Raw genomic sequence first — 9,909 nt, forward strand, 5'->3', positions numbered from 1 at the left:
GAGGAGGGAGGGGGGATGGAAGAAGGGGGAGTGGGGATGGGGAACCAGAGCGTATTAGAATACTCTTCTCAGAATTGTAGATGGGAGAAGATACCCAGTAGTCCTGTGAAAATATTGATACACTAGTGAATAGTTAAGGCCAAAGCCAGGGCACCGAGGCTGGAGTACAGTCCTTGCTCATCGTCAGTAACCTTTGCTTTGTATTTTGAAAGATGTGTTTTCTCTGAGATTAATACTTTTCTTTCTTTCCTTTTCTTGTTTTGTTTTTGTTTGTTTGTTTCTTTGTTTTTGAGACAGGGTTTCTCTGTGTAACAGCCCTGACCGTCCTGAAACACACTTTGTAGACCAGACTGGCCTCGAACTCACAAAGATCCTCCTGTCTCTGCCTCCCAAGTGCTGGGATTACAGGAGAGCGCCACCACGATGCCTGTTGAGAATATTTTTCAACCCTACTTTCAGTTTCTTTCTGTTTCTTGATGAAAGTTTGTTGATCCAATTGTTTTCAACTTTAGTGTTGTCAGTTTTTTCTTCAATATTTCATTTTAACTCATCAATAAATCTTCCTTTAAAAATACAGATACTTTGTAGAGAGAGTATTTTAATATTAACACTTCCCCCCTTTTAAAACCATTTTCTTTTTTATGTGACTTTGTAAAGTAAAAGAACATGACTTCATGGGGTTCTTGAGAAGGAGGTAATGAAAGGGCAGGGAGAAAATTATTTGAGGCTTTAGATATTTACTCATTTATTAGAGTGTTGATCTCTCTGATATAACTATGTACCAGGCACTGTCACAGGTGTTTGAACTACCAGAGCAAACAAAATCAAGGCATGCAACTTATTTATTGTTTATGTTGCTGTGACGGAATCAAACCATGGCTTTGTATGTGCAAGCTCTCTATCACTATGCAGTAAACAGTCCTTGTATTATTAGGATTGCTATTGCTGTGACAAAACCCCATGACCAAAAGCAAGCTGGGGAGGAAAGGGTTTATTTGGCTTCCACTTTCACATCATAGTCTATCAATGAAAGGAGTCGGGACAGGAACTCTGACAGGGCTGGAACCTGGAGGCAGAAGCTGATGCAGAGGGCATGGAAGAGTGCTGTTTTCCCTCTTGCTCCCCATGGCTTGCTTAGCCTGCTTTCTTATAGGACCCAGGACCACTAGTCCAGGAGTGACACCACCCACAGTGGGCTGGGCCCTTAATCAAGATTCTGATCTTAGGGAGCAGGAGGAGGGGAGGGAGAGGAAACTGGGATTGATATGTAAAATGAGAAAAGATTGTTTTAAGAAAATAAATTTTAGGGGGCTGGAGAGATGGTTCAGAGGTTAAGAGCACTGGCTACTCTTCCAGAGGTCCTGAGTTCAATTCCCAGCAACCACATAGTGCCTCACAACCATCTGTACTGAGATCTGGCACCTTCCTCTGGTATGTGGGCATACATCGAGGCAGAATGTTGTATACATAATAAATAAATAAATCTTTTTTTAAAAAAGAAAAAGAAAATAAATTAAAAAAAAAATTCCAGCTGGACGGTGGTGGCGCACGCCTTTTATCCCAGCACTCGTGAGGCAGAGGCAAACAGATCTCTGTGAGTTCAAGGCCAGCCCAGTCTACCAGAGCAAGATCCAGGATAGGCTCCAAAGCCACAGAAAAGCCCTGTCTCCAAAAACCAAAAACCAAAAAAAAAAAAAAAAAAAAAGATTTCTTTCTCTCAGATAACTCTAACTTGTATCAAGTTGATCTAAAGCTAGTCAGCTCAATCCTCTACAATTTTTTTGATGATACTTTTCATTAAATTCATTTTAACTGAGTAAATACAGCATTGATTTTAGTTAATAAAATGTTTTCTGATCATGTAAGTTTTTTCCCCAAAATAAATCTCCCTTAAATCAGACAAATGGTGCAAGAAATGCTTATGACAGGAGCCGTCCTGAATGTTTCAGAAAAGAAAATGAGAGTCAGTTGAAGCCGGAGCCAACTGTTTTCAGCTTGAGGCCTTACACGAAATGCAGGTCACTGGTATGTCCAAAGCAGTAAAGAGTTCCCACTTGCTGCCATGACAGCAATCTGTCACTACGATAGCACATCCTTCTTGAGACTGTCTCAAACATGTCCCCAGAACATCCCAAAGCAGAAGGAGCAGACAGTTGAAGAAAACCCTGAATATTCTGGAAGGCAAAGCCATTTCTCTCTTGTTTCTACTGAATTGCAAGCATACTTTTTATGTGAATGTTGGGGACACGAACTCAGGTACTTGTGATGGCAGAGCAATTATTCTTACACACTGCACCACCTCCCTAGCTCTCCTAGAATCTTCTGTGTGCAATTCTTTATTCTTTTTAGTTAAAACTTTTGGAAAACTTGCATTTGCTGTACCTGCTTCCATCTGTTTGGGGGATGTATGTCTGTGTTGTGGGGAGGGCCTGCGGGTTGTGGGGAGAGCCTGCGGGTTGTGGGCATACGCGAATGTGGAGTTTAGAGGAGACCTTTTGAACTTTGGGCCCTTGGGCTTGCACAGTGCCCACTGAGCTGTCTGGAAGGCCCAGGGCTCCCTCTTTTTCAAGGCACCACTTGATTAGTGCCGACCCTTCTGCTTTTGCCCTTCTTCCTGTTTTGATGTCTAAAGCATGAATTTGATGGTGGGAACTGCAGCGATCCTACTAAAACCTAGCTGTGGCCTTAGAGGTAAAAGTAACGACGGCAGGGAGAGGTGGAAGGGGGCTCATGTCCTGATACCAGGAAGATGTCAACCATCTGGCTTGTTTTAATGGAAGAGTATTTCGAAATAAGCCTCCATCTTATTTTCATGTGCTATTACATGGGCTCTGACTCGTACAGAGGAGTCCGATTTTGACCGACTCAGAAAAACCTGAAGTCTGAAGTTACTATTTTATAAATGAAAGGCTTATTTATGTAAGTGCGAGTTGCTGGTTTTTATTGTGCACATTTACGGTGGGAATCTTGGCCTCCCCTGGCTGTTGTGATGTAATGCTGAATCCAGAACACTACTATCCTTTCGGGATCTTAGGGTTTTACAGCTAATAATTAAGTTTTATACTTGTGAGGCAGCATATGATTACAGTGACTTTATAGGGAAGCAAGTAGCGTTGAGTTCAGCTGATTGGCGCCTCACCGAATAGATTACACATGTGCTACAGGAGACTGAGGTCCGGAACTTGACATCGCAAACAGGCTGGCCACAGGCAGCACCATCTTCCCAATAGGCTCGCTGCGGAGGGGGGGGGGGGGGGGGGGGGACATGCCCCAAGGTCCCCTCTTCACTGCACGTGGCACTGCCATCTGTTGGGTTTGTTGAGGAAATCGTATTTATCATTCATGTTTTTAAAGCGACTTTAAAAAGACTCGCATAACCCAGTGGGAAGAATTCCCTGATTGTCCAGGGTCTTAGTGACAGTAAATGACGCAAACACAAGAGAAGATTTATACACCAGTCGTTTTTAATCTTTAGAGGAAAAAAAAAAGATATTATTCTGAGCCCCTAGATGAGCCACACAAAGCATACCCTTGCTCTGCCTGTATTTGTCAAGGTTCTCTAGAACAGCACCTAGAGAAATGTGTGTGTGATTACAGGAGGTGATTTATTCGATCCGCCTGCACCATCAGAGGCTGCGGAGGCTCGTGGTGACTGTGAGTTGGAGACCTGAGAAAACCAGGAACTGCTCAGTCTGAGAAGCTGAAAACTCTGGAGCGAGAAGGCTGGATGAAGCCCCAGAGCTGGGCTGGAAGTCTGGGAGCCAACTGAATCTGTATCAGTGCTAAGGCGGCTGCCGCGTGAGCGGAGGTCGTGGTGGTCCAAGCCCTCACGCAGATTCCAACTTCCCCTTCTCCTGTTGACCCAGCCCCCTACTGGACAGGGCCCCTCACAATCAGCAGCTCCATCTCCATCAAGGATCCACTGACAACAGCTAAAGCCATTAACCAGCCCGGTGTTGCATATCTTTAATCCCACAGTAGGGAGTCAGAGGCAAGTGTTTCTCTCTGAGTAGAGGCCAACCTGGTCTACACGGACAGTCCTAGGTTAGTGAAGGCTATATCAAAAAGAGAAAAGAAAGGAAAATTAAAGAAGTAATTATTTAAAGTGACTCCACACGTGGAGATGTTTTAGGCAGCTGCTGTCATGTCATGAGACAGAACACACACTAGAAAATATTCTTAGCTTCGGGGGTTGGGGGGTTGGGGGTGGGTAGAGCTGCTGTTAGTACTCAGGCATCTGCACTGGCCTGCCCTTGGGGTCCTGACAGGATATGTCCTCAGCTGTGGCCACCAAGAGCGCCTCCTGTGCGCATTCACTAGGTTCCCTTTTAAAAGGGCCCTGCCCACCACCTATCTCTCCGTTTCTCTCTCCCTGTCTATCCGTTCCTTTCTCTCTGTCTCCCCCACCTCCTCTCTTCTGCTGCTCCTGTCCCCAGAGGCCCATCTCCCACCTCCTCCTTTTTAAATTCCCTTTCCCCTAATTAAGAAAAACTCTCCATGTGAGCCCTGTTACATGGCATCTTTCTCTCATTTGCCACTTTTTTTTATTATTTATTTATTTATTTGGTTTTTCGAGACAGGGTTTCTCTATGGTTTTAGAGCATGTCCTGGAACTAGCTCTTGTAGACCAGGCTGGTCTCGAACTCACAGAGATCCGCCTGCCTCTGCCTCCCGAGTGCTGGGATTAAAGGCGTGCGCCATCACCACCAGGCTCAAAATATATGTTTTTAAACCTTTGTATCGACGTATAACATATGCTCAGAAAGACACACGAGCTCTGTAGCACACACTAAGGTGAGTCACCATGGGCCTCCACCCCTGTCTATACTAATGATAGGCCTGTAAAACATGGGATGCCTCTTTGGAAAACAGTTTGGCAGTTTTTAAAAGGTGAAGTGATGATTCTGCCATAAGTATATATCCAAGAAAGCTAAAAAGAATATATTCATACAAATGCTGCTGCATGACAGCTTTGTGGCAGAGATGAAAACATAAAAAACTTCAGTCACACATGTGCATGCATGTTTATAGCAGCATTATTCATAATGGACAAATGTTCATAGTAGCCAAAGCCCATCATTTCGTAGACACAAATGCAATGTATTTGCACAATGGAATATTAGTCATCAGTAAAAGGGAAAAATGGCATTCACGATGCAACAGATAGGAGCCCTGGTGACAACATGCTAAATGACCTGTGGACTTTGGGTGGACAGTGAGGATCGAAGCTATAGGTCCAGCAAAAGGGCACCCTTTCCTGGCCTTCTTTGCACCTGGGGTTTAGATGTAACATCTGGTTAATAAAATAACAGGGAAATTGCTATGTGGCGCTCTCTAGAAAATTCATTAAATGGAAGCAGATTTGCTTTGCAGGAGCCTTTGCCCCACCCCTTTCCTTCTTACATTGGCTGCACATGGGAGCTGGAGATGAGGCATCCATTTTGCAACCCCAAGGTAACAAATGGAGGATGAATTTTGTAAGGCAAAGGAATGTACTCAAAAGCTAAAAGCACCCTGGGTCCTGGATCCCTGCGGAAGTGCCTTATCAGCCTGGGGAATGTGTCTCCAGACTTGTAATTTTCCAACAACATGCCGCTTATCTGTGCAAGTCACTGAATGTCCATTTACTTTTGTTACTCTCTGTCAGCCTTACTGAAGACTTGTGTGAGAATTGGAGGGCTTCAAATAGCAGGCCCTGAAATCCAGCACTGTCTAAGTGAGAGGTAAAGCTTTGATAATGAGGATCCACTTGCTCAGGCTGCAAAGTGCAGAGGACTCTTGTTACACGATGTAAAAACATTCCCCACGGAAAACTGTCTCCTTTTGTTCCTTGGGACATAAACCATGATGTTTTATGTTGTTGTTGGGGAAAGAGTAGATTTTAATTTATGTTGTCAGAGCCTGGTTACTTCTTGCTCCTGACAGTTACGTCACAAAGGACAGGGTAAATTCAAACTAGAGCTGGTTACTTTGTAAGTAGAGATACAGGTACGGCAGTAAGGTTGACCGCCACTCTCTTAATCCACTGTGTGTTGGTACCACAAACTACCCGAGGCTCGGTGTTTCATGAGAAAAGAGGTTTGTTTGGCTAATAGTTCCGGAGGTCCAAGACAGCTGTGTTTCACCATGGACGAGAAGCAGAAAGACTGACGACAAGCAGAAGAGGCCAGGGATGTGGGGATCAACTTGTGCCACAACAGCTCACCCACCCGAGAAGCCAGCATCAGTCCCATCCAAGATCTAGGACCTCAAACCTAACTACCTTGCGTTGAGTCCCACCCCCTAAAGATTAGCCTGCCTCCGCACTGCCTGGATTTGCAATATGAGCACAGCCCCCTATCCCTTTTTCCCATGGGAAAAAGCCCCTCTGTGGGTTACTCTACAGCAACTGAGGGGACCTTAATTTATAATGCCCAGTAAACATGGCTGCACTTGGCTTGGTGTGAAAGCCTTGTCCTCATCCTCCTAGGCTGTTTGTTGTACGAACACCACCGGTTCATTTTGAAAAAGTGAATAGGCTAATAGGGATAGCACTGGACTGAAATTCCCTCCTAGTCAACAGTTAACTGAGCTGAGGATGCTTCATTTAGAGACTGGTTTGACATGGTCCCCACATCTCCCTGCGTTTCTGACACCTACTGCCTAACTTAATCGTTTATATTACACACCTCGCTGCGGTAAGCACTGGAGCTTAGGGTCATAGGCAGAACTACTGCCTAGGAAAACATCTTGGTGAAAATCAATCTGTTTCTCTTATTAAAATATCCGTGCATGGAACCACAGTTCTTAGTTAAGGGAGCCACTTTAGGGTGGGCAAGAGACTTGACCCTAGAGGGGCTCCCTAGTGCCCAAGATGAGGTTCCCAGTTAGTTCCTTGGGCAGCTGAGGATTGGGAACCTGAAATGACCCTATCCTAGAGCAATACTGATGAATATCTTGCATATCATCATAGAATCTTCATCTGGTGATGGATAGAGATAGAGACAGAGACCCACACAGGAGCACTGGACTGAGCTCCCAAGGACCCAAGGAGGAGCAGAAGGAGGGAGAACATGAGCAAAGAAGTCGGGACCACGAGGGGTGCACCCACCCACTGAGACAGTGGACCTGATCTACGGGGAGCTCACCAAGGCCAGTTGGACTGTGACCGAAAAAGCATGGGATAAAACCGGACTCTCTGAACATGGCGAACAATGAGGGCTGATGAGACACCAAGGACAATGGCAGGGGGTTTTGATCCTACTTAATGTGCTGGCTTTGTGGGAGCCTAGCCAGTTTGGATGTTCACCTTCCTAGATATGGACGGAGGGGGGAGGACCAAGGACTTACCACAGGGCAGGGAACCCGGACTGCTCTGTGGACTGGAGAGGGGGGGGGAGAGGAGTGGAGGGAGGGGGAGAAGGGTGGGAGGAGGGGGAGAAGGGTGGGAGGAGGGGGAGAAGGGTGGGAGGAGGGGAAGGGAAATGGGAGGCTGGGAGGAGGTGGAAACTTGTTTTTTGTTTATGTTTTTTTTTTCTTCTTTTCGCAATAAAATAAAAAAAAAATATCCGTGCATGGCCGCGCATTGCTTACGTCAGCAGTCCTCACACCTCCTCTGCACCTTGGAACCACCCTGAGAGCTTTGTGAATTCTCGCTCTTCCCCATTTCTGCCGTCCATCTTGAGGCTCTGCATCTTAGCAGATATATAGCTGGACAGGAAAACTTGGGCAGAGTCTGGTGCAGGTGTTTGCTGAATCACACTTTGAGACACACTGGCCTATTGACTAAGATCCCAGCTCCTGACACATTCCAGGTCCCACCATTTTGAACTGCTTTCTCTCAACACGCCAGCCTGGTTCAGATTCCAAGTCTTATACCTAGAGTGTTCATGCTCCGTGGACTTTTGAGACTCCTAAGACATGTTGTGTGTCTGCTTCTCTTTCCCTTTCTCTCCAGAGGAAGGAAACACCCACTTCCTTGTCTGCCCTCTGCGCCCTTTGTATGCTACTGTATTTGATCTCTATCAAATCTCTCCCTTTTCCACCAGGCTTCGAGTCCATGACAACCATGGCCATGCGTTAATTGCTAGTCTTTGTAGCAAGGACTCTCTAGCAAAGTCTTTGATACACATGAAATACTTAGAAACACTCAAAGACTATATATGTAGTTTCTGGAACTGGAGAGATGGCTCAGCGGTTGAGAGCACTGCTGCTCTTTCAGAGGACCCAGGTTCAGTTCCCAGCACCCACACTGTAACTCCACTTCCAGGTGATTGTAAGTGCATGGTGGCATACACATACATGCAGGCATACGTGAACATGCACGCACACACACAAGCACACACACACACACGCTCACCATTAATAAAACAAATCTTAAATATGTATTTGGTAGAGCTGTAGAGATGGCTCAGAGGTTAAGAGCACTTGCAGAAAACCTGGGTGTAGTGGTTCTTAGCATCCACATGATGACTTACAACCATCCATAACTCCAGTGTCAAGGGATCTAAAGTTTCTAACCTCTGTGGGCAACAGGCATGCATGTGGTGTATATACATACATGCAGGCAAAAAAAAAACATTAGTTTCTAAAAATTAAACCAAATACCACAATTCATATATCTCTAATTATGAGAAATCAAACTAAAAAAATAAACAGAGAGGTTGGGTTAAAAAGAAAAGAGGGCTTTTGTAAAAGAAGTCATCTCAAATCCGTGCTTGTCTAGAAGCTCCAGAATGGAGCAGGTTTAACACATCAGGATGTGTCCTCTGGGGTTTCCTGTGGACCTTGCTGAGGCCTGACTCCAGACTGTCCTCACTAGACCAGGGTCAGTCACTTCCAACAGCTTCCATTGCAGAGAGGCCGCTGGGAAGGTTGTTAAGGTAAAGCTATCCCAACCCACGTGAATCTGATGGGAAGGCAGCCCCTTTCTGCTCAGCGGCTGTCTTGATTTTCTGTGTGGATATAAACAGACTCCTATATATCCTACCTCATATGCATCCTAAACAGACTACGAAATTTTCACTTGTGACTTCCCAAATGCAAAGATCTACCCGCCAGCATTCTTCTGAAGGTGTTGGATCGGTATGCGGTGACCAAGGCCCCTTTCAATAGATCTCTGCACAGACTCTCAACCTCTCTGTCTGCTGCCTTGGCCTCCCTCTTGGCCCTGGCTCCTGTCTTCTGCGTCATCAGCCCACACAGTACAGTGCACACCTCTCTCTTCATCACTACACCTAACCCCTATGTGCAGTGATAAAACCGTCCGTTCTCTCCTGTCTGTGCCCGAGACTGTGTTTTATGTAGATGGCCATAATTCTAGAACAGAAGTTGCTTAATTGATGCCGTAACTTGGCATGAGCTAGAATCATCTGAGAGGAAGGAATCTTGATCGAGACAGTGTCTCTGTAAGATTGGGTTGTAAGCAAGCCTGTGGGGTGTTTTCTTAATTGGTGATTGATGTTTGGGCAGTTCATTGTGGGTGAGAACACCCTGGGTTTGTGTTGCTGGGTTTATAAGAAGGCAGGCTGAGCAAACCATGAGGCACAAGCCAGGAATCAGCAGTCCTCCATGGCCTCTGCATCAGCTCCTGCCTCCAGGTCCCTGCCCTGCTTGAGGTCCTGGCCTGACTTCCTTCATTGATGGGCTACAACCTGGAAGTGTAAGTGAAATAAACGCTGTGGTGGTTTGAATAAGAATAGCCCCAGAGTCTCAGAGGTTTGAATGCTTGGTCATTGGGGAGTGGTATTACTTGATAGGGATTCGGAGGTGTGGCCTTGCAGGAGTAGGCGTAGTCTTATTGGAGGAAGTGAATGTGTCCCAGGGGTGGACTTTGGGGATTCAAATGCTCAAGCCAGTCCCAGTCTCTCTCTCTCTCTCTCTCTCTCTCTCTCTCTCTCTCTCTTTCTCTCTCTCCACCTCCCCTGTAGA

The sequence above is a fragment of the Microtus oregoni genome, unplaced genomic scaffold (assembly GCF_018167655.1).
Source record: "Microtus oregoni isolate MIOR12 unplaced genomic scaffold, Mior012 000031F_ref0000149, whole genome shotgun sequence".
Lineage (NCBI taxonomy): Eukaryota > Metazoa > Chordata > Mammalia > Rodentia > Cricetidae > Microtus > Microtus oregoni.